This window comes from Pristiophorus japonicus, unplaced genomic scaffold (genome assembly GCF_044704955.1).
Source record: "Pristiophorus japonicus isolate sPriJap1 unplaced genomic scaffold, sPriJap1.hap1 HAP1_SCAFFOLD_272, whole genome shotgun sequence".
Classification (NCBI taxonomy): domain Eukaryota; kingdom Metazoa; phylum Chordata; class Chondrichthyes; family Pristiophoridae; genus Pristiophorus; species Pristiophorus japonicus.
This window is the reverse complement of record NW_027252472.1, coordinates 625571-651500: the sequence shown is the minus strand read 5'-3', so window position 1 is coordinate 651500 and position 25930 is coordinate 625571.

Below are 25930 nucleotides of genomic sequence, written 5' to 3'. Positions count from 1 at the left end.
AACCAGGGCTCACAGTCTAAGGATAAGGGGTAAGCCATTTAGGACCGAGATGAGGAGAAACTTCTTCACCCAGAGAATTGTGAACCTGTGGAATTCTCTACCACAGAAAGTTTTTGGGGGCCAGTTCGTTGGATATATTCAAAAGGGAGTTAGATGTGGCCCTTATGGCTAAAGGGATCAGGGGGGTATGGAGAGAAGGCAGGAGTGGGGTACTGAGGGAATGGTCAGCCATGATCATATTGAATGGTGGGGCAGGCTCGAAGGGCCCAATGGCCGGCTCCTGCACCTATTTTCTATGTTGCTATGTTTCTATGTTAACCGATAAGGGGGCGGGCAGGGAAGTGGAGCTGGGTCCATGATCGGATCAGGCCACGATGGTATTAAATGGCGGAGCAGGGCTCGAGGGGCCGAATGGCCCACTCCTGCTCCTATTATGTAATTTGCCCCTGAACCTTCTCTGCTCTACTGGAGAACAACCCCAGCTTCTCCAGTCTCTCGCTGTCACTGAAGTCCCTCTTCCCCGGAACCTCAGTGGTCAATCTCGCTGTCCCAGGCCTTCACATCCTTTCCAAGGTGCGATGACCAGAATTGAGTCCGAGACTGGAGCTGGGTGCCAGACCAGTAAAGTGTTAAACCGTGAACACCAGCCCAGCCCGGCTTTGCGTGCACACTCTCTATTTACAATACGCCTCTATTTACAATATACATTAATGATTTAGACGAGGGAATTGAGTGTAATATCTCCAAGTTTGCAGATGACACTAAGCTGGGTGGCGGTGTGAGCTGTGAGGAGGATGCTAAGAGGCTGCAGGATGACTTGGACAGGTTAGGTGAGTGGGGCAAATGCATGGCAGATGCAGTATAATGTGGATAAATGTGAGGTTATCCACTTTGGGGGCAAAAACAGGAAGGCAGAATATTATCTGAATGGTGACAGATTAGGAAAAGGGGAGGTGCAACGAGACCTGGGTGTCATGGGACATCAGTCACTGAAAGTTGGCCATGCAGGTACAGCAGGCGGTGAAGAAGGCAAATGGCATGTTGGCCTTCATAGCGAGAGGATTTGAGTATAGGAGCAGGGAGGTCTTACTGCAGTTGTACAGGGCCTTGGTGATACCACACCTGGAATATTGTGTTCAGTTTTGGTCTCCTAATCTGAGGAAGGACATTCTTGCTATTGAGGGAGTGCAGCGAAGGTTCACCAGACTGATTCCCGGGATGGCAGGACTGACATATGAAGAAAGACTGGATCGACTGGGCTTATAATAAGAACATAAGAATCAGGAACAGGAGGAGGCCATCTAGCCCCTCGAGCCTCCTCCACCATTCAACAAGATCATGGCTGATCTGGCCGTGGACTCAGCTCCACTTACCCGCCCGCTCCCCGTAACCCTTAATTCCCTTTATTGGTTAAAAAATCTGTCTATCTGTGACTGGAATACATTCAATGAGCTAGCCTCAACTGCTTCCTTGGGCAGAGAATGCCACAGATTCACTGGAATTTAGAAGAATGAGAGGGGACCTCATAGAAACATATAAAATTCTGACGGGACATAGAAACATAGACATCGAAACATAGAAAATAGGAGCAGGAGCAGGCCATTCAGCCCTTCGAGCCTGCACCACCATTCAATATGATCATGGCTGAACATGCAACTTCAGTACCCCATTCCTGCTTTCTCTCCATACCCCCCTGATCCCCCGAGTAGTAAGGACTACATCTAACTGGACAGGTTAGATACAGGAAGAATGTTCCCGATGTTGGGGAAGTCCAGAACCAGGGGCTCACACAGTCTAAGGATAAGGGGTAAGCCATTTTTAGGACCGAGATGAGGAGAAACTTCTTCACCCAGAGAATTGTGAACCTGTGGAATTCTCTACCACAGAAAGTTGTTGGGGGCCAGTTGGTTGGATATATTCAAAAGGGAGTTAGATGTGGTCCTTACGGCTAAAGGGATCAGGGGGGTATGGAGAGAAGGCAGGAGTGGGGTACTGAGGGAATGATCAGCCATGATCATATTGAATGGTGGGGCAGGCTCGAAGGGGCCCAATGGCCTGCTCCTGCACCTATTTGCGATGGTTCTATGATCATATTGAATGGTGGGGCAGGCTCGAAGGGGCCAATGGCCTGCTCCTGCACCTATATGCGATGGTTCTATGATCATATTGAATGGTGGGGCAGGCTCGAAGGGGCCCAATGGCCTGCTCCTGCACCTATTTGCGATGGTTCTATGATCATATTGAATGGTGGGGCAGGCTCGAAGGGCCCAATGGCCTGCTCCTGCACCTATTTGCGATGGTTCTATGATCATATTGAATGGTGGGGCAGGCTCGAAGGGGCCCAATGGCCTGCTCCTGCTCCTATTTGCGATGGTTCTATGATCATATTGAATGGTGGGTCAGGCTCGAAGGACCCAATGGCCTGCTCCTGCACCTATTGTCTGTGTCTCTATCCACGTCAGCACATTACCCCCAATACCACGCGCGTTGACCCTGCGCACCAATCTCTCGTGTGGGACCTGGTCAAAAGCCATTTGAAGGTCCACATACAGCCCATGCGCTGGTTCTCCCTGAATGGTGGTGCAGGTTGGAGGGTCCAATGGGCCTGCTCCTGTCAATAAACCGCAGCAAAGTGTGTTTGGAGTCAGAGAGTTTTATTTAAGCGGGTGTTGTGTCGCTTCCGATTGCTCTGCTGATCAGGAGCGGAGCCTCTCTCCCTCGCTGTCTCTCTCTCTCTGTGTGTGTGTGTGTGTCGCTCCCCCTCACTCGCAGTAGGTGTAGTAGGCGGTGGTCGGCTTGGCTGCTGGCGGTATTCCGGGGCCCCCCTCGCCGGCTCTCGCTCGGCGCTGCTGTTGCTTGTCCACGCGGGGGCTGCGCCCGCCCTCGGCTCCGCTGCCCCGCCGGCCGCCCCCAGCGTCGGCGCCCGCCCGCCGGGCCCTGAGCGCCCGCGCGTCGTACACCACCCGGCCCGTGCGCTGCAGCTGGTTGGCGCGGGGCGGCGCGGGGCGGGGCGGGGCGGGCGAGGAGGGGGGCCGGGGGGCGGCCGAGGAGGCGGAGGAGCTGGAGGAGGAGGAGGAGCAGGAGCAGGAGGAGGCCGGGGGCTGAGGCCAGGCCCGGGGGGGGGGAGGGGGAGGAGGAGGAGGGCCGGGCCGGGCCGGGCCCGGGGGGAGTCGCCCGGGCGCGGCCGCTGGCAGGCGCCGGGGGGCGAGCGGGCGCCGCTGGCCACGGTGCGGGAGCGGGAGCGGGAGCCGGAGCCGGGGCTGGCCGTCAGGCTGCGGGCGAGCCAGGCCGGGGAGCGGCAAGGGTCGGGGGTCGAGCAGCGGCGGGGCAGGAGCGGCGTCCCTCCCGCCCCCGGGGGGGGCAGCGAGTCGGGGGCGCGGGAGACGGGGCGCCAGGCCAGGCCCCGCAGCTCCGCCTGGGCCTGGCCACACAGGCCTCCGCGGCAGGCCTCTCCGTCTCCCGCCGAGCTGGCCTGGTAGCAGGGCGAGGCGGCAGGCCCCGGCGGGCCGGTGTAACGGGCGCGGGAGGGCGGCCAGCGGCGGTCGGGCGGGGCCCCAGGGCGGGGGGCCGGGCTGACGGAGCACGGGCCGGAATGCGGACCCCCGCGGGCCCAGCCCGGGCCGGAGCGGCCGTTGTCGGAGAGGGCCGGCCGCGAATGGCAGGCGCAGCAGGGTGGCGACGGGCATCGGCGAGGGCACTTGTCCGACGGGCACACCGCGGTTTGGCACTGCCCCTCCCCGTACTCCAGCTCCGGCGGCTGGCCGTGGTACGTGATCAGCTCGCTCTCCGCATCGTCAGGTCTCTCCGACAGCTTGGTCCGGGAGCACTGGGGCAACTGGCTCCCGCTCTCCGCGAGCCGCACAGCGCCCGCTGGGAACACAAACGGCAGAAGATCGTCAGAGATAGGAACAGGAGGCCCATTCAGTCCCTCGAGTGTGTTACACAGGAACAGGAGGGCCATTCAGTCCCTCGAGTGTGTTACACAGGAACAGGAGGCCCATTCAGTCCCTCGAGTGTGTTACACAGGAACAGGAGGGCCATTCAGTCCCTCGAGTGTGTTACACAGGAACAGGAGGGCCATTCAGTCCCTCGAGTGTGTTACACAGGAACAGGAGGCCCATTCAGTCCCTCGAGTGTGTTACACAGGAACAGGAGGGCCATTCAGTCCCTCGAGTGTGTTACACAGGAACAGGAGGCCCATTCAGTCGCTCGAGTGTGTTACACAGGAACAGGAGGCCCATTCAGTCCCTCGAGTGTGTTACACAGGAACAGGAGGGCCATTCAGTCCCTCGAGTGTGTTACACAGGAACAGGAGGAGGACCATTCAGCCCCTCGAGCCTGTTACACAGGAACAGGAGGCCCATTCAGTCCCTCGAGTCTGTTACACAGGAACAGGAGGCCCATTCAGCCCCTCGAGTCTGTTACACAGGAACAGGAGGCCCATTCAGCCCCTCGAGTCTGTTACACAGGAACAGGAGGCCCATTCAGTCCCTCGAGTGTGTTACACAGGAACAGGAGGCCCATTCAGTCCCTCGAGTGTGTTACACAGGAACAGGAGGAGGACCATTCAGTCCCTCGAGTGTGTTACACAGGAACAGGAGGCCCATTCAGTCCCTCGAGTGTGTTACACAGGAACAGGAGGAGGCCCATTCAGCCCCTCGAGCCTGTTACACAGGAACAGGAGGAGGCCCATTCAGCCCCTCGAGCCTGTTACACAGGAACAGGAGGTCCAATCAGCCCCTCGAGCCTGTTACACAGGAACAGGAGGAGGCCCATTCAGCCCCTCGAGCCTGTTACACAGGAACAGGAGGAGGCCCATTCAGCCCCTCGAGCCTGTTACACAGGAACAGGAGGAGGCCCATTCAGTCCCTCGAGCCTGTTACACAGGAACAGGAGGAGGCCCATTCAGTCCCTCGAGCCTGTTACACAGGAACAGGAGGCCCATTCAGTCCCTCGAGCCTGTTACACAGGAACAGGAGGAGGCCCATTCAGTCCCTCGAGCCTGTTACACAGGAACAGGAGGCCCATTCAGTCCCTCGAGCCTGTTACACAGGAACAGGAGGAGGCCCATTCAGTCCCTCGAGCCTGTTACACAGGAACAGGAGGCACATTCAGTCCCTCGAGCCTGTTACACAGGAACAGGAGGAGGCCATCTAGCCCCTCGAGCCTGCTCCGCCATTCAATAAGATCATGACTGATCTGGCCGTGGACTCAGCTCCACTTACCCGCCCGCTCCCCGTAACCCTTAATTCCCTTATTGGTTAAACATCTATCTATCTGTGACTTGACTACATTCAATGAGCTAGGCCTCAACTGCTTCCTTGGGCAGAGAATTCCACAGATTCACAACCCTCTGGGAGAAGAAATTCCTTCTCAACTCGGTTTTAAATTGGCTCCCCCGTATTTTGAGGTTGTGCCCCCCCTAGTTCTAGTCTCCCCGACCAGTGGAAACAACCTCTCTGCCTCTATCTTGTCTATCCCTTTCATTATTTTAAATGTTTCTATAAGATCACCCCTCATCCTTCTGAACTCCAACGAGTAAAGACCCAGTCTACTCAATCTATCATCATAAGGTAACCCCCTCATCTCCGGAATCAGCCGAGTGAATCGTCTCTGTACCCCCTCCAAAGCTAGTATATCCTTCCTTAAGTAAGGTGACCAAAACTGCACGCAGTACTCCAGGTGCGGCCTCACCAATACCCTATACAGTTGCAGCAGGACCTCCCTGCTTTTGTACTCCATCCCTCTCGCAATGAAGGCCAACATCCCATTCACCTTCCTGATTACCTGCTGCACCTGCAAACTAACTTTTTGGGATTCATGAACAAGGACCCCCAGGTCCCTCTGCACCTCAGCATGTTGTAATTTCTCCCCATTCAAATAATATTCCCTTTTACTGTTTTTTTTCCCCAAGGTGGATGACCTCACACTTTCCGACATTGTATTCCATCTGCCAAACCTTAGCCCATTTGGTAGATTATAACGAATGCATCTGCTATAACTTCCGCCATCTCTTTTAATACCCTGGGATGCATTTCATCAGGACCAGGGGACTTGTCTACCTTCAGTCCCATTAGCCTGTCCAGCACTACCCCCCTAGTGATAGTGATTGTCTCAAGGTCCTCCCTTCCCACATTCCCGTGACCAGCAATTTTTGGCATGGTTTTTGTGTCTTCCACTGTGAAGACCGAAGCAAAATAATTTTTTAAGGTCTCAGCCATTTCCACATTTCCCATTATTAAATCCCCCTTCTCATCTTCTAAGGGACCAACATTTACTTTAGTCACTCTTTTCCGTTTTATATATCGGTAAAAGCTTTTACTATCCGTTTTTATGTTTTGTGCAAGTTTACTTTCGTAATCTATCTTCCCTTTCTTTATTGCTTTCTTAGTCATTCTTTGCTGTTGTTTTAAATTTTCCCAATCTTCTAGTTTCCCACTCACCTTGGCCACCTTATACGCATTGGTCTTTGATTGGAGTTCAGAAGAATGAGAGGTGATCTTATGGAAACGTATCAGATTATGAGGGGGGGCTCGACAAGGTGGATGCAGAGAGGATGTTCCCACTGATGGGGGAGACTAGAACTAGGGGGCATGGTCTTAGAATAAGGGGCCGCCCATTTAAAACTGAGATGAGGAGGAATTTCTTCTCTCGGAGGGTTGTAAATCTGTGGAACTCGCTGCCTCAGAGAGCTGTGGGAGCCGGGACATTGAATATATTTAAGACAGAGATAGACAGTTCCTTAACCGATAAGGGGGCGGGCAGGGAAGTGGAGCTGAGTCCATGATCGGATCAGGCCACGATGGTATTAACTGGCGGGGCAGGGCTCGAGGGGCCGAATGGCCCACTCCTGTTCCTATTATGTAATTTGCCCCTGAACCTTCTCTGCTCTACTGGAGAACAACCCCAGCTTCTCCAGTCTCTCGCTGTCACTGAAGTCCCTCTTCCCCGGAACCTCAGTGGTCAATCTCGCTGTCCCAGGCCTTCACATCCTTTCCAAGGTGCGATGACCAGAATTGAGTCCGAGACTGGAGCTGGGTGCCAGACCAGTAAAGTGTTAAACCGTGAACACCAGCCCAGCCCGGCTTTGCGTGCACACTCTCTATTTACAATACGCCTCTATTTACAATATACATTAATGATTTAGACGAAGGAATTGAGTGTAATATCTCCAAGTTTGCAGATGACACTAAGCTGGGTGGCGGTGTGAGCTGTGAGGAGGATGCTAAGAGGCTGCAGGGTGACTTGGACAGGTTAGGTGAGTGGGGCAAATGCATGGCAGATGCAGTATAATGTGGATAAATGTGAGGTTATCCACTTTGGGGGCAAAAACAGGAAGGCAGAATATTATCTGAATGGTGACAGATTAGGAAAAGGGGAGGTGCAACGAGACCTGGGTGTCATGGGACATCAGTCATTGAAAGTTGGCCATGCAGGTACAGCAGGCGGTGAAGAAGGCAAATGGTATGTTGGCCTTCATAGCGAGAGGATTTGAGTATCGGAGCAAGGAGGTCTTACTGCAGTTGTACAGGGCCTTGGTGAGACCACACCTGGAATATTGTGTTCAGTTTTGGTCTCCTAATCTGAGGAAGGACATTCTTGCTATTGAGGGAGTGCAGCGAAGGTTCACCAGACTGATTCCCGGGATGGCAGGACTGACATATGAAGAAAGACTGGATCGACTGGGCTTATAATAAGAACATAAGAATCAGGAACAGGAGTAGGCCATCTAGCCCCTCGAGCCTGCTCCGCCATTCAACAAGATCATGGCTGATCTGGCCGTGGACTCAGCTCCACTTACCCGCCCGCTCCCCGTAACCCTTAATTCCCTTTATTGGTTAAAAAATCTGTCTATCTGTGACTGGAATACATTCAATGAGCTAGCCTCAACTGCTTCCTTGGGCAGAGAATTCCACAGATTCACTGGAATTTAGAAGAATGAGAGGGGACCTCATAGAAACATATAAAATTCTGACGGGACATAGAAACATAGACATCGAAACATAGAAAATAGGTGCAGGAGCAGGCCATTCAGCCCTTCGAGCCTGCACCACCATTCAATGAGTTCATGGCTGACCATTCCCTCAGTACCCCACTCCTGCCTTCTCTCCATACCCCCTTGATCCCCCGAGTAGTAAGGACTACATCTAACTGGACAGGTTAGATACAGGAAGAATGTTCCCGATGTTGGGGAAGTCCAGAACCAGGGCTCACACAGTCTAAGGATAAGGGGTAAGCCATTTTTAGGACCGAGATGAGGAGAAACTTCTTCACCCAGAGAATTGTGAACCTGTGGAATTCTCTACCACAGAAAGTTGTTGGGGGCCAATTGGTTGGATCTGTTCAAAAGGGAGAGTTAGATGTGGCCCTTACGGCTAAAGGGATCAGGGGGGTATGGAGAGAAGGCAGGAGTGGGGTACTGAGGGAATGGTCAGCCATGATCATATTGAATGGTGGGGCAGGCTCGAAGGGCCCAATGGCCTGCTCCTGCACCTATTTGCGATGTTTCTATGATCATATTGAATGGTGGGGCAAGCTCGAAGGGCCCAATGGCTTGCTCCTGCACCTATTTGCGATGGTTCTATGATCATATTGAATGGTGGGGCAGGCTCGAAGGGGCCCAATGGCCTGCTCCTGCCCCTATTGTCTGTGTCTCTATCCACGTCAGCACATTACCCCCAATACCACGCGCGTTGACCCTGCGCACCAATCTCTTGTGTGGGACCTTGTCAAAAGCCATTTGAAGGTCCACATACAGCCCATGCGCTGGTTCTCCCTGAATGGTGGTGCAGGTTGGAGGGTCCAATGGGCCTGCTCCTGTCAATAAACCGCAGCAAAGTGTGTTTGGAATCAGAGAGTTTTATTTAAGCGGGTGTTGTGTCGCTTCCGATTGCTCTGCTGATCAGGAGCGGAGCCTCTCTCCCTCGCTGTCTCTCTCTCTGTGTGTGTGTGTGTCGCTCCCCCTCACTCGCAGTAGGTGTAGTAGGCGGTGGTCGGCTTGGCTGCTGGCGGTATTCCGGGGCCCCCCTCGCCGGCTCTCGCTCGGCGCTGCTGTTGCTTGTCCACGCGGGGGCTGCGCCCGCCCTCGGCTCCGCTGCCCCGCCGGCCGCCCCCAGCGTCGGCGCCCGCCCGCCGGGCCCTGAGCGCCCGCGCGTCGTACACCACCCGGCCCGTGCGCTGCAGCTGGTTGGCGCGGGGCGGCGCGGGGCGGGGCGGGGCGGGCGAGGAGGGGGGCCGGGGGGCGGCCGAGGAGGCGGAGGAGCTGGAGGAGGAGGAGGCCGGGGGCTCAGGCCAGGCCCGGGGGGGGAGGAGGAGGAGGGCCGGGCGCGGCCGCTGGCGGGCGCCGGGGGGCGAGCGGGCGCCGCTGGCCACGGTGCGGGAGCGGGAGCGGGAGCCGGAGCCGGAGCCGGGGCTGGCCGTCAGGCTGCGGGCGAGCCAGGCCGGGGAGCGGCAAGGGTCGGGGGTCGAGCAGCGGCGGGGCAGGAGCGGCGGCCCTCCCGCCCCCGGGGGGGGCAGCGAGTCGGGGGCGCGGGAGACGGGGCGCCAGGCCAGGCCCCGCAGCTCCGCCTGGGCCTGGCCACACAGGCCTCCGCGGCAGGCCTCTCCGTCTCCCGCCGAGCTGGCCTGGTAGCAGGGCGAGGCGGCAGGCCCCGGCGGGCCGGTGTAACGGGCGCGGGAGGGCGGCCAGCGGCGGTCGGGCGGGGCCCCAGGGCGGGGGGCCGGGCTGACGGAGCACGGGCCGGAATGCGGACCCCCGCGGGCCCAGCCCGGGCCGGAGCGGCCGTTGTCGGAGAGGGCCGGCCGCGAATGGCAGGCGCAGCAGGGTGGCGACGGGCATCGGCGAGGGCACTTGTCCGACGGGCACACCGCGGTTTGGCACTGCCCCTCCCCGTACTCCAGCTCCGGCGGCTGGCCGTGGTACGTGATCAGCTCGCTCTCCGCATCGTCAGGTCTCTCCGACAGCTTGGTCCGGGAGCACTGGGGCAACTGGCTCCCGCTCTCCGCGAGCCGCACAGCGCCCGCTGGGAACACAAACGGCAGAAGATCGTCAGAGATAGGAACAGGAGGGCCATTCAGTCCCTCGAGTGTGTTACACAGGAACAGGAGGGCCATTCAGTCCCTCGAGTGTGTTACACAGGAACAGGAGGCCCATTCAGTCCCTCGAGTGTGTTACACAGGAACAGGAGGGCCATTCAGTCCCTCGAGTGTGTTACACAGGAACAGGAGGGCCATTCAGTCCCTCGAGCCTGTTACACAGGAACAGGAGGGCCATTCAGTCCCTCGAGTGTGTTACACAGGAACAGGAGGGCCATTCAGTCCCTCGAGTGTGTTACACAGGAACAGGAGGGCCATTCAGTCCCTCGAGTGTGTTACACAGGAACAGGAGGGCCATTCAGTCCCTCGAGTGTGTTACACAGGAACAGGAGGAGGGCCATTCAGTCCCTCGAGTGTGTTACACAGGAACAGGAGGGCCATTCAGTCCCTCGAGTGTGTTACACAGGAACAGGAGGGCCATTCAGTCCCTCGAGTGTGTTACACAGGAACAGGAGGCCCATTCAGTCCCTCGAGTGTGTTACACAGGAACAGGAGGCCCATTCAGCCCCTCGAGTGTGTTACACAGGAACAGGAGGGCCATTCAGTCCCTCGAGTGTGTTACACAGGAACAGGAGGGCCATTCAGTCCCTCGAGTGTGTTACACAGGAACAGGAGGCCCATTCAGTCCCTCGAGTCTGTTACACAGGAACAGGAGGGCCATTCAGTCCCTCGAGTGTGTTACACAGGAACAGGAGGCCCATTCAGTCCCTCGAGTGTGTTACACAGGAACAGGAGGAGGCCCATTCAGCCCCTCGAGCCTGTTACACAGGAACAGGAGGAGGCCCATTCAGTCCCTCGAGTGTGTTACACAGGAACAGGAGGAGGCCCATTCAGTCCCTCGAGCCTGTTACACAGGAACAGGAGGCCCATTCAGTCCCTCGAGCCTGTTACACAGGAACAGGAGGGCCATTCAGTCCCTCGAGTCTGTTACACAGGAACAGGAGGCCCATTCAGCCCCTCGAGCCCGTTACACAGGAACAGGAGGCCCATTCAGTCCCTCGAGCCTGTTACACAGGAACAGGAGGCCCATTCAGTCCCTCGAGTCTGTTACACAGGAACAGGAGGAGGCCATCGAGCCCCTCGAGCCTGCTCCGCCATTCAACAAGATCATGGCTGATCTGGCCGTGGACTCAGCTCCACTTACCCGCCCTCTCCCCGTAACCCTTAATTCCCTTATTGGTTAAACATCTATCTATCTGTGACTTGAATACATTCAATGAGCTAGCCTCAACTGCTTCCTTGGGCAGAGAATTCCACAGATTCACAACCCTCTTGGAGAAGAAATTCCTTCTCAACTCGGTTTTAAATTGGCTCCCCCCGTATTTTGAGGCTGTGCCCCCTAGTTCTAGTCTCCCCGACCAGTGGAAACAACCTCTCTGCCTCTATCTTGTCTATCCCTTTCATTATTTTAAACGTTTCTATAAGATCACCCCTCATCCTTCTGAACTCCAACGAGTAAAGACCCAGTCTACTCAATCTATCATCATAAGGTAACCCCCTCATCTCCGGAATCAGCCAAGTGAATTGTCTCTGTACCCCCTCCAAGGCCAGTATATCCTTCCTTAAGTAAGGTGACCAAAACTGCACACAGTACTCCAGGTGCGGCCTCACCAATACCCTGTACAGTTGCAGCAGGACCTCCCTGCTTTTGTACTCCATCCCTCTCGCAATGAAGGCCAACATCCCATTCGCCTTCCTGATTACCTGCTGCACCTGCAAACTAACTTTTTGGGATTCATGCACAAGGGCCCCCAGGTCCCTCTGCACCGCAGCATGTTGTAATTTCTCCCCATTCAAATAATATTCCCTTTTACTGTTTTTTTTCCCAAGGTGGATGACCTCACACTTTCCGACATTGTATTCCATCTGCCAAACCTTAGCCCATTCGCTTAACCCTATCTAAATCTCTTTGCAGCCTCTCTGTGTCCTCTACACAACCCGCTTTCCCACTAATCTTTGTGTCATCTGCAACTTTTGTAACACTACACTCTGTCCCCTCTTCCAGGTCATCTATGTATATTGTAAACAGGTGTGGTCCCAGCACCGATCCCTGTGGCACACCACTAACCACCGATTTCCAACCCGAAAAGGACCCATTTATCCCGACTCTCTGCTTTCTGTTAGCCAGCCAATTCTCGATCCATGCTAATACATTTCCTCTGACTCCGCGTACCTTTATCTTCTGCAGTAACCTTTTGTGTGGCACTTTATCGAATGCCTTTTGGAAATCTAAATACACCACATCCATCGGTACACCTCTATCCACCATGCTCGTTATATCCTCAAAGAATTCCAGTAAATTAGTTAAACATGATTTCCCCTTCATGAATCCATGCTGCGTCTGCTTGATTGCACTATTCCTATCTAGATGTCCCGCTATTTCTTCCTTAATGATAGTTTCAAGCATTTTCCCCACTACAGATGTTAAACTAAGCAGCCTATAGTTACCTGCCTTTTGTCTGCCCCCTTTTTAAACAGAGGCGTTACATTAGCTGCTTTCCAATCCGCTGGTACCTCCCCAGAGTCCAGAGAATTTTGGTACATTATAACGAATGCATCTGCTATAACTTCCGCCATCTCTTTTAATACCCTGGGATGCATTTCATCAGGACCAGGGGACTTGTCTACCTTGAGTCCCATTAGCCTGTCCAGCACTACCCCCCTAGTGATAGTGATTGTCTCAAGGTCCTCCCTTCCCACATTCCTGTGACCAGCAATTTTTGGCATGGTTTTTGTGTCTTCCACTGTGAAGACCGAAGCAAAATAATTGTTTAAGGTCTCAGCCATTTCCACATTTCCCATTATTAAATCCCTCTTCTCATCTTCTAAGGGACCAACATTTACTTTAGTCACTCTTTTCCGTTTTATATATCGGTAAAAGCTTTTACGATTTGTTTTTATGTTTTGTGCAAGTTTACTTTCGTAATCTATCTTTCCTTTCTTTATTGCTTGCTTAGTCATTCTTTGCTGTCGTTTTAAATTTTCCCAATCCTCTAGTTTCCCACTAACCTTGGCCACCTTATACGCATTGGTTTTTGATTGGAATTCAGAAGAATGAGAGGTGATCTTATGGAAACGTATCAGATTATGAGGGGGGCTCGACAAGGTGGATGCAGAGAGGATGTTCCCACTGATGGGGGGACTAGAACTAGGGGGCATGGTCTTAGAATAAGGGGCCGCCCATTTAAAACTGAGATGAGGAGGAATTTCTTCTCTCAGAGGGTTGTAAATCTGTGGAACTCGCTGCCTCAGAGAGCTGTGGAAGCCGGGACATTGAATATATTTAAGACAGAGATAGACAGTTCCTTAACCGATAAGGGGGCGGGCAGGGAAGTGGAGCTGGGTCCATGATCGGATCAGGCCACGATCGTATTAAATGGCGGAGCAGGCTCGAGGGGCCGAATGGCCCACTCCTGGCTCCTATTATGTAATTTGCCCCTGAACCTTCTCTGCTCTACTGGAGAACAACCCCAGCTTCTCCAGTCTCTCGCTGTCACTGAAGTCCCTCTTCCCCGGAACCTCAGTGGTCAATCTCGCTGTCCCAGGCCTTCACATCCTTTCCAAGGTGCGATGACCAGAATTGAGTCCAAGACTGGAGCTGGGTGCCAGACCAGTAAAGTGTTAAACCGTGAACACCAGCCCAGCCCGGCTTTGCGTGCACACTCTCTATTTACAATACGCCTCTATTTACAATATACATTAATGATTTAGACGAGGGAATTGAGTGTAATATCTCCAAGTTTGCAGATGACACTAAGCTGGGTGGCGGTGTGAGCTGTGAGGAGGATGCTAAGAGGCTGCAGGGTGACTTGGACAGGTTAGGTGAGTGGGGCAAATGCATGGCAGATGCAGTATAATGTGGATAAATGTGAGGTTATCCACTTTGGGGGCAAAAACAGGAAGGCAGAATATTATCTGAACGGCGACAGATTAGGAAAAGAGGAGGTGCAACGAGACCTGGGTGTCATGGGACATCAGTCATTGAAAGTTGGCCATGCAGGTACAGCAGGTGGTGAAGAAGGCAAATGGTATGTTGGCCTTCATAGCGAGAGGATTTGAGTACAGGGGCAGGGAGGTCTTACTGCAGTTGTACAGGGCCATGGTGAGGCCACACCTGAAGTATTGTGTTCAGTTTTGGTCTCCTAACCTGAGGAAGGACATTCTTGCTATTGAGGGAGTGCAGCGAAGGTTCACCAGACTGATTCCCGGGATGGCAGGACTGACATATGAAGAAAGACTGGATCGACTGTGCTTATAATAAGAACATAAGAATCAGGAACAGGAGTGGGCCATCTAGCCCCTCGAGCCTGCTCCACCATTCAACAAGATCATGGCTGATCTGGCCGTGGACTCAGCTCCACTTACCCGCCCGCTCCCCGTAACCCTTAAATTCCCTTTATTGGTTAAAAAATCTGTCTATCTGTGACTGGAATACATTCAATGAGCTAGCCTCAACTGCTTCCTTGGGCAGAGAATGCCACAGATTTACTGGAATTTAGAAGAATGAGAGGGGACCTCATAGAAACATATAAAATTCTGACGGGACATAGAAACATAGACATCGAAACATAGAAAATAGGTGCAGGAGTAGGCCATTCAGCCCTTCGAGCCTGCACCACCATTCAATATGATCATGGCTGAACATGCAACTTCAGTACCCCCTTCCTGCTTTCTCTCCACACCGCCTTGATCCCCCGAGTAGTAAGGACTACATCTAACTGGACAGGTTAGATACAGGAAGAATGTTCCCGATGTTGGGGAAGTCCAGAACCAGGGCTCACACAGTCTAAGGATAAGGGGTAAGCCATTTTTAGGACCGAGATGAGGAGAAACTTCTTCACCCAGAGAGTGGTGAACCTGTGGAATTCTCTACCACAGAAAGTTGTTGGGGGCCAGTTGGTTGGATCTATTCAAAAGGGGAGTTAGATGTGGCCCTTACGGCTAAAGGGATCAGGGGGGGTGTGGAGAGAAGGCAGGAGTGGGGTAGTGAGGGAATGGTCAGCCATGATCATATTGAATGGTGGGGCAGGCTCGAAGGGGCCCAATGGCCTGCTCCTGCCCCTATTGTCTGTGTCTCTATCCACGTCAGCACATTACCCCCAATACCACGCGCGTTGACCCTGCGCACCAATCTCTCGTGTGGGACCTTGTCAAAAGCCATTTGAAGGTCCAAATACAGCCCATGCGCTGGTTCTCCCTGAATGGTGGTGCAGGTTGGAGGGTCCAATGGGCCTGCTCCTGTCAATAAACCGCAGCAAAGTATGTTTGGAATCAGAGAGTTTTATTTAAGCGGGTGTTGTGTCGCTTCCGATTGCTCTGCTGATCAGGAGCGGAGCCTCTCTCCCTCGCTGTCTCTCTCTCTCTCTGTGTGTGTGTGTGTGTCGCTCCCCCTCACTCGCAGTAGGTGTAGTAGGCGGTGGTCGGCTTGGCTGCTGGCGGTATTCCGGGGCCCCCCTCGCCGGCTCTCGCTCGGCGCTGCTGTTGCTTGTCCACGCGGGGGCTGCGCCCGCCCTCGGCTCCGCTGCCCCGCCGGCCGCCCCCAGCGTCGGCGCCCGCCCGCCGGGCCCTGAGCGCCCGCGCGTCGTACACCACCCGGCCCGTGCGCTGCAGCTGGTTGGCGCGGGGCGGCGCGGGGCGGGGCGGGGCGGGCGAGGAGGGGGGCCGGGGGGCGGCCGAGGAGGCGGAGGAGCTGGAGGAGGAGGAGCAGGAGCAGGAGGAGGCCGGGGGCTGAGGCCAGGCCCGGGGGGGGAGGAGGAGGAGGGCCGGGCCGGGCCGGGCCCGGGGGGAGTCGCCCGGGCGCGGCCGCTGGCGGGCGCCGGGGGGCGAGCGGGCGCCGCTGGCCACGGTGCGGGAGCGGGAGCCGGAGCGGGAGCCGGAGCCGGGGCTGGCCGTCAGGCTGCGGGCGAGCCAGGCCGGGGAGCGGCAGGGGTCGGGGGTCGAGCAGCGGCGGGGCAGGAGCCCCGTCCCCCCCGCCCCCGGGGGGGGCAGCGAGTCGGGGGCGCGGGAGACGGGGCGCCAGGCCAGGCCCCGCAGCTCCGCCTGGGCCTGGCCACACAGGCCTCCGCGGCAGGCCTCTCCGTCTCCCGCCGAGCTGGCCTGGTAGCAGGGCGAGGCGGCAGGCCCCGGCGGGCCGGTGTAACGGGCGCGGGAGGGCGGCCAGCGGCGGTCGGGCGGGGCCCCAGGGCGGGGGGCCGGGCTGACGGAGCACGGGCCGGAATGCGGACCCCCGCGGGCCCAGCCCGGGCCGGAGCGGCCGTTGTCGGAGAGGGCCGGCCGCGAATGGCAGGCGCAGCAGGGTGGCGACGGGCATCGGCGAGGGCACTTGTCCGACGGGCACACCGCGGTTTGGCACTGCCCCTCCCCGTACTCCAGCTCCGGCGGCTGGCCGTGGTACGTGATCAGCTCGCTCTCCGCATCGTCAGGTCTCTCCGACAGCTTGGTCCGGGAGCACTGGGGCAACTGGCTCCCGCTCTCCGCGAGCCGCACAGCGCCCGCTGGGAACACAAACGGCAGAAGATCGTCAGAGATAGGAACAGGAGGGCCATTCAGTCCCTCGAGTGTGTTACACAGGAACAGGAGGGCCATTCAGTCCCTCGAGTGTGTTACACAGGAACAGGAGGGCCATTCAGTCCCTCGAGTGTGTTACACAGGAACAGGAGGGCCATTCAGTCCCTCGAGTGTGTTACACAGGAACAGGAGGCCCATTCAGCCCCTCGAGCCTGTTACACAGGAACAGGAGGCCATTCAGTCCCTCGAGGGTGTTACACAGGAACAGGAGGCCCATTCAGTCCCTCGAGTGTGTTACACAGGAACAGGAGGCCCATTCAGTCCCTCGAGTGTGTTACACAGGAACAGGAGGCCCATTCAGCCCCTCGAGCCTGTTACACAGGAACAGGAGGAGGCCCATTCAGTCCCTCGAGTGTGTTACACAGGAACAGGAGGCCCATTCAGCCCCTCGAGCCTGTTACACAGGAACAGGAGGCCATTCAGTCCCTCGAGTGTGTTACACAGGAACAGGAGGCCCATTCAGTCCCTCGAGTGTGTTACACAGGAACAGGAGGCCCATTCAGTCCCTCGAGTGTGTTACACAGGAACAGGAGGAGGGCCATTCAGTCCCTCGAGTGTGTTACACAGGAACAGGAGGCCCATTCAGTCCCTCGAGTGTGTTACACAGGAACAGGAGGCCCATTCAGCCCCTCGAGCCTGTTACACAGGAACAGGAGGAGGCCCATTCAGCCCCTCGAGCCTGTTACACAGGAACAGGAGGAGGCCCATTCAGCCCCTCGAGCCTGTTACACAGGAACAGGAGGCCCATTCAGTCCCTCGAGCCTGTTACACAGGAACAGGAGGGCCATTCAGTCCCTCGAGTGTGTTACACAGGAACAGGAGGGCCATTCAGTCCCTCGAGTGTGTTACACATGAACAGGAGGGCCATTCAGTCCCTCGAGTGTGTTACACAGGAACAGGAGGAGGCCCATTCAGCCCCTCGAGCCTGTTACACAGGAACAGGAGGAGGCCCATTCAGCCCCTTGAGCCTGTTACACAGGAACAGGAGGAGGCCCATTCAGCCCCTCGAGCCTGTTACACAGGAACAGGAGGCCCATTCAGCCCCTTGAGCCTGTTACACAGGAACAGGAGGAGGCCCATTCAGCCCCTCGAGCCTGTTACACAGAAACAGGAGGAGGCCATCTAGCCCCTCGAGCCTGCTCCGCCATTCAACAAGACCATGGCTGATCTGGCCGTGGACTCAGCTCCACTTACCCGCCCTCTCCCCGTAACCCTTAATTCCCTTATTGGTTAAAAATCTATCTATCTGTGACTTGAATACATTCAATGAGCTAGCCTCAACTGCTTCCTTGGGCAGAGAATTCCACAGATTCACAACCCTCTGGGAGAAGAAATTCCTTCTCAACTCGGTTTTAAATTGTCTCCCCCGTATTTTGAGGCTGTGCCCCCTAGTTCTAGTCTCCCCGACCAGTGGAAACAACCTCTCTGCCTCTATCCTGTCTATCCCTTTCATTATTTTAAATGTTTCTATAAGATCACCCCTCATCCTTCTGAACTCCCAACGAGTAAAGACCCAGTCCACTCAATCTATCATCATAAGGTAACCCCCTCATCTCCGGAATCAGCCGAGTGAATCGTCTCTGTACCCCCTCCAAAGCCAGTATATCCTTCCTTAAGTAAGGTGACCAAAACTGCACGCAGTACTCCAGGTGCGGCCTCACCAATACCCTGTACAGTTGCAGCAGGATCTCCCTGCTTTTGTACTCCATCCCTCTCGCAATGAAGGCCAACATCCCATTCACCTTCCTGATTACCTGCTGCACCTGCAAACTAACTTTTTGGGATTCATGCACAAGGACCCCCAGGTCCCTCTGCACCGCAGCATGTTGTAATTTCTCCCCATTCAAATAATATTCCCTTTTACTGTTTTTTTTCCCCAAGGTGGATGACCTCACACTTTCCGACATTGTATTCCATCTGCCAAACCTTAGCCCATTCGCTTAACCTATCTAAATCTCTTTGTAGCCTCTCTGTGTCCTCTACACAACCCGCTTTCCCACTAATCTTTGTGTCATCCGCAACTTTTGTTACACTACACTCTGTCCCCTCTTCCAGGTCATCTATGTATATTGTAAACAGTTGTGGTCCCAGCACCGATCCCTGTGGCACACCACTAACCACCGATTTCCAACCCGAAAAGGACCCATTTATCCCGACTCTCTGCTTTCTGTTAGCTAGCCAATTCTCGATCCATGCTAATACATTTCCTCTGACTCCGCGTACCTTTATCTTCTGCAGTAACCTTTTGTGTGGCACCTTATCGAATGCCTTTTGGAAATCTAAATACACCACATCCATCGGTACACCTCTATCCACCATGCTCATTATATCCTCAAAGAATTCCAGTAAATTAGTTAAACATGATTTCCCCTTCATGAATCCATGTTGCGTCTGCTTGATTGCACTATTCCTATCCAGATGTCCCGCTATTTCTTCCTTAATGATAGTTTCAAGCATTTTTCCCACTACAGATGTTAAACTAACCGGCCTATAGTTACCTGCATTTTGTCTGCCCTCTTTTTTAAACAGAGGCGTTGCATTAGCTGCTTTCCAATCCGCTGGTACCTCCCCAGAGTCCAGAGAATTTTGGTAGATTATAACGAATGCATCTGCTATAACTTCCGCCATCTCTTTTAATACCCTGGGATGCATTTCATCAGGACCAGGGGACTTGTCTACCTTGAGTCCCATTAGCCTGTCCAGCACTACCCCCCTAGTGATAGTGATTGTCTCAAGGTCCTCCCTTCCCACATTCCTGTGACCAGCAATTTCTGGCATGGTTTTTGTGTCTTCCACTGTGAAGACCGAAGCAAAATAATTGTTGAAGGTCTCAGCCATTTCCACATTTCCCATTATTAAATCCCCCTTCTCATCTTCTCAGGGACCAACATTTACTTTAGTCACTCTTTTCCGTTTTATATATCGGTAAAAGCTTTTACTATCTGTTTTTATGTTTTGTGCAAGTTTACTTTTGTAATCTATCTTTCCTTTCTTTTTTGCTTTCTTAGTCATTCTTTGCTGTTGTTTTAAATTTTCCCAATCCTCTAGTTTCCCACTAACCTTGGCCACCTTATACGCATTGGTCTTTGATTGGAGTTCAGAAGAATGAGAGGTGATCTTATGGAAACGTATCAGATTATGAGGGGGGCTCGACAAGGTGGATGCAGAGAGGATGTTCCCACTGATGGGGGAGACTAGAACTAGGGGGCATGGTCTTAGAATAAGGGGCCGCCCATTTAAAACTGAGATGAGGAGGAATTTCTTCTCTCAGAGGGTTGTAAATCTGTGGAACTCGCTGCCTCAGAGAGCTGTGGAAGCCGGGACATTGAATATATTTTAGACAGAGACAGACAGTTCCTTAACCGATAAGGGGGCGGGCAGGGAAGTGGAGCTGGGTCCATGATCGGATCAGGCCACGGTGGTATTAAATGGCGGAGCAGGGCTCGAGGGGCCGAATGGCCCACTCCTGCTCCTATTATGTAATTTGCCCCTGAACCTTCTCTGCTCTACTGGAGAACAATCCCAGCTTCTCCAGTCTCTCGCTGTCACTGAAGTCCCTCTTCCCCGGAACCTCAGTGGTCAATCTCGCTGTCCCAGGCCTTCACATCCTTTCCAAGGTGCGATGACCAGAATTGAGTCCAAGACTGGAGCTGGGTGCCAGACCAGTAAAGTGTTAAACCGTGAACACCAGCCCAGCCCGGCTTTGCGTGCACACTCTCTATTTACAATACGCCTCTATTTACAATATACATTAATGATTTAGACGAGGGAATTGAGTGTAATATCTCCAAGTTTGCAGATGACACTAAGCTGGGTGGCGGTGTGAGCTGTGAGGAGGATGCTAAGAGGCTGCAGGGTGACTTGGACAGGTTAGGTGAGTGGGCAAATACATGGCAGATGCAGTATAATGTGGATAAATGTGAGGTTATCCACTTTGGGGGCAAAAACAGGAAGGCAGAATATTATCTGAATGGTGACAGATTAGGAAAAGGGGAGGTGCAACGAGACCTGGGTGTCATGGGACATCAGTCATTGAAAGTTGGCATGCAGGTACAGCAGGCGGTGAAGAAGGCAAATGGCATGTTGGCCTTCATAGCGAGAGGATTTGAGTATAGGAGCAGGGAGGTGTTACTGCAGTTGTACAGGGCCTTGGTGAGGCCACACCTGGAGTATTGTGTTCAGTTTTGGTCTCCTAATCTGAGGAAGGACATTCTTGCTATTGAGGGAGTGCAGCGAAGGTTCACCAGACTGATTCCCGGGATGGCAGGACTGACATATGAAGAAAGACTGGATCGACTGTGCTTATAATAAGAACATAAGAATCAGGAACAGGAGGAGGCCATCTAGCCCCTCGAGCCTGCTCCACCATTCAACAAGATCACGGCTGATCTGGCCGTGGACTCAGCTCCACTTACCCGCCCGCTCCCCGTAACCCTTAATTCCCTTTATTGGTTAAAAAATCTGTCTATCTGTGACTGGAATACATTCAATGAGCTAGCCTCAACTGCTTCCTTGGGCAGAGAATGCCACAGATTCACTGGAATTTAGAAGAATGAGAGGGGACCTCATAGAAACATATAAAATTCTGACGGGACATAGAAACATAGACATAGAAACATAGAAAATAGGTGCAGGAGTAGGCCATTCAGCCCTTCGAGCCTGCACCACCATTCAATATGATCATGGCTGAACATGCAACTTCAGTACCCCCTTCCTGCCTTCTCTCCATACCCCCTTGATCCCCCGAGTAGTAAGGACTACATCTAACTGGACAGGTTAGATACAGGAAGAATGTTCCCGATGTTGGGGAAGTCCAGAACCAGGGGCTCACACAGTCTAAGGATAAGGGGTAAGCCATTTTTAGGACCGAGATGAGGAGAAACTTCTTCACCCAGAGAATTGTGAACCTGTGGAATTCTCTACCACAGAATGTTGTTGGGGGCCAGTTGGTTGGATCTGTTCAAAAGGGAGTTAGATGTGGCCCTTACGGCTAAAGGGATCAGGGGGGTATGGAGAGAAGGCAGGAATGGGGTACTGAAGTTCCATGTTCAGCCATGAACTCATTGAATGGCGGTGCAGGCTCGAAGGGCCCAATGGCCTGCTCCTGCTCCTATTTTCTATGTTTCTATGTTTCTATGTTAACCGATAAGGGGGCGGGCAGGGAAGTGGAGCTGGGTCCATGATCGGATCAGGCCACGATGGTATTAAATGGCGGAGCAGGGCTCGAGGGGCCGAATGGCCCACTCCTGCTCCTATTATGTAATTTGCCCCTGAACCTTCTCTGCTCGACTGGAGAACAATCCCAGCTTCTCCAGTCTCTCGCTGTCACTGAAGTCCCTCTTCCCCGGAACCTCAGTGGTCAATCTCGCTGTCCCAGGCCTTCACATCCTTTCCAAGGTGCGATGACCAGAATTGAGTCCGAGACTGGAGCTGGGTGCCAGACCAGTAAAGTGTTAAACCGTGAACACCAGCCCAGCCCGGCTTTGCGTGCACACTCTCTATTTACAATACGCCTCTATTTACAATATACATTAATGATTTAGACGAAGGAATTGAGTGTAATATCTCCAAGTTTGCAGATGACACTAAGCTGGGTGGCGGTGTGAGCTGTGAGGAGGATGCTAAGAGGCTGCAGGGTGACTTGGACAGGTTAGGTGAGTGGGCAAATTCATGGCAGATGCAGTATAATGTGGATAAATGTGAGGTTATCCACTTTGGGGGTAAAAACAGGAAGGCAGAATATTATCTGAATGGTGACAGATTAGGAAAAGGGGAGGTGCAACGAGACCTGGGTGTCATGGTACATCAGTCATTGAAAGTTGGCCATGCAGGTACAGCAGGCGGTGAAGAAGGCAAATGGTATGTTGGCCTTCATAGCGAGAGGATTTGAGTACAGGGGCAGGGAGGTCTTACTGCAGTTGTACAGGGCCTTGGTGAGGCCACACCTGGAATATTGTGTTCAGTTTTGGTCTCCTAATCTGAGGAAGGACATTCTTGCTATTGAGGGAGTGCAGCGAAGGTTCACCAGACTGATTCCCGGGATGGCAGGACTGACATATGAAGAAAGACTGGATCGACTGGGCTTATAATAAGAACATAAGAATTAGGAACAGGAGTAGGCCATCTAGCCCCTCGAGCCTGCTCCACCATTCAACAAGATCACGGCTGATCTGGCCGTGGACTCAGCTCCACTTACCCGCCCGCTCCCCGTAACCCTTAATTCCCTTTATTGGTTAAAAAATCTGTCTATCTGTGACTGGAATACATTCAATGAGCTAGCCTCAACTGCTTCCTTGGGCAGAGAATGCCACAGATTCACTGGAATTTAGAAGAATGAGAGGGGACCTCATAGAAACATATAAAATTCTGACGGGACATAGAAACATAGACATAGAAACATAGAAAATAGGTGCAGGAGCAGGCCATTCAGCCCTTCGAGCCTGCACCACCATTCAATATGATCATGGCTGAACATGCAACTTCAGTACCCCACTCCTGCTTTCTCTCCACACCCCCTTGATCCCCCGAGTAGTAAGGACTACATCTAACTGGACAGGTTAGATACAGGAAGAATGTTCCCGATGTTGGGGAAGTCCAGAACCAGGGCTCACACAGTCTAAGGATAAGGGGTAAGCCATTTTTAGGACCGAGATGAGGAGAAACTTCTTCACCCAGAGAATTGTGAACCTGTGGAATTCTCTACCACAGAAAGTTGTTGGGGGCCAGTGGGTTGGATATATTCAGAAGGGGAGTTAGATGTGGCCCTTACGGCTAAAGGGATCAGGGGGGGTATGGAGAGAAGGCAGGAGTGGGGTACTGAGGGAATGGTCAGCCATGATCATATTGAATGGTGGGGCAGGCTCGAAGGACCCAATGGCCTGCTCCTGCACCTATTTGCGATGGTTCTATGATCATATTGAATGGTGGGGCAGGCTCGAAGGGGCCCAATGGCCTGCTCCTGCCCCTATTGTCTGTGTCTCTATCCACGTCAGCACATTACCCCCAATACCACGCGCGTTGACCCTGCGCACCAATCTCTCGTGTGGGACCTTGTCAAAAGCCATTTGAAGGTCCACATACAGCCCATGCGCTGGTTCTCCCTGAATGGTGGTGCAGGTTGGAGGGTCCAATGGGCCTGCTCCTGTCAATAAACCGCAGCAAAGTATGTTTGGAGTCAGAGAGTTTTATTTAAGCGGGTGTTGTGTCGCTTCCGATTGCTCTGCTGATCAGGAGCGGAGCCTCTCTCCCTCGCTGTCTCTCTCTCTCTCTGTGTGTGTGTCGCTCCCCCTCACTCGCAGTAGGTGTAGTAGGCGGTGGTCGGCTTGGCTGCTGGCGGTATTCCGGGGCCCCCCTCGCCGGCTCTCGCTCGGCGCTGCTGTTGCTTGTCCACGCGGGGGCTGCGCCCGCCCTCGGCTCCGCTGCCCCGCCGGCCGCCCCCAGCGTCGGCGCCCGCCCGCCGGGCCCTGAGCGCCCGCGCGTCGTACACCACCCGGCCCGTGCGCTGCAGCTGGTTGGCGCGGGGCGGCGCGGGGCGGGGCGGGGCGGGCGAGGAGGGGGGCCGGGGGGCGGCCGAGGAGGCGGAGGAGCTGGAGGAGGAGGAGGCCGGGGGCTCAGGCCAGGCCCGGGGGGGGAGGAGGAGGAGGGCCGGGCGCGGCCGCTGGCGGGCGCCGGGGGGCGAGCGGGCGCCGCTGGCCACGGTGCGGGAGCGGGAGCGGGAGCGGGAGCGGGAGCCGGAGCCGGGGCTGGCCGTCAGGCTGCGGGCGAGCCAGGCCGGGGAGCGGCAAGGGTCGGGGGTCGAGCAGCGGCGGGGCAGGAGCGGCGGCCCTCCCGCCCCCGGGGGGGGCAGCGAGTCGGGGGCGCGGGAGACGGGGCGCCAGGCCAGGCCCCGCAGCTCCGCCTGGGCCTGGCCACACAGGCCTCCGCGGCAGGCCTCTCCGTCTCCCGCCGAGCTGGCCTGGTAGCAGGGCGAGGCGGCAGGCCCCGGCGGGCCGGTGTAACGGGCGCGGGAGGGCGGCCAGCGGCGGTCGGGCGGGGCCCCAGGGCGGGGGGCCGGGCTGACGGAGCACGAGCCGGAATGCGGACCCCCGCGGGCCCAGCCCGGGCCGGAACGGCCGTTGTCGGAGAGGGCCGGCCGCGAATGGCAGGCGCAGCAGGGTGGCGACGGGCATCGGCGAGGGCACTTGTCCGACGGGCACACCGCGGTTTGGCACTGCCCCTCCCCGTACTCCAGCTCCGGCGGCTGGCCGTGGTACGTGATCAGCTCGCTCTCCGCATCGTCAGGTCTCTCCGACAGCTTGGTCCGGGAGCACTGGGGCAACTGGCTCCCGCTCTCCGCGAGCCGCACAGCGCCCGCTGGGAACACAAACGGCAGAAGATCGTCAGAGATAGGAACAGGAGGGCCATTCAGCCCCTCGAGTGTGTTACACAGGAACAGGAGGGCCATTCAGTCCCTCGAGTGTGTTACACAGGAACAGGAGGGCCATTCAGTCCCTCGAGTGTGTTACACAGGAACAGGAGGCCCATTCAGTCCCTCGAGTGTGTTACACAGGAACAGGAGGCCCATTCAGTCCCTCGAGCCTGTTACACAGGAACAGGAGGCCCATTCAGTCCCTCGAGCCTGTTACACAGGAACAGGAGGCCCATTCAGTCCCTCGAGTGTGTTACACAGGAACAGGAGGGCCATTCAGTCCCTCGAGTGTGTTACACAGGAACAGGAGGCCCATTCAGTCCCTCGAGCCTGTTACACAGGAACAGGAGGCCCATTCAGTCCCTCGAGCCTGTTACACAGGAACATGAGGCCCATTCAGCCCCTCGAGCCTGTTACACAGGAACAGGAGGAGGCCCATTCAGCCCCTCGAGCCTGTTACACAGGAACAGGAGGAGGCCCATTCAGTCCCTCGAGTGTGTTACACAGGAACAGGAGGAGGCCCATTCAGTCCCTCGAGCCTGTTACACAGGAACAGGAGGAGGCCCATTCAGCCCCTCGAGCCTGTTACACAGGAACAGGAGACCCATTCAGCCCCTCGAGCCTGTTACACAGGAACAGGAGGCCCATTCAGTCCCTCGAGCCTGTTACACAGGAACAGGAGACCCATTCAGCCCCTCGAGCCTGTTACACAAGAACAGGAGGCACATTCAGTCCCTCGAGCCTGTTACACAGGAACAGGAGTAGGCCATCTAGCCCCTCGAGCCTGCTCCGCCATTCAATAAGATCATGACTGATCTGGCCGTGGACTCAGCTCCACTTACCCGCCCGCTCCCCGTAACC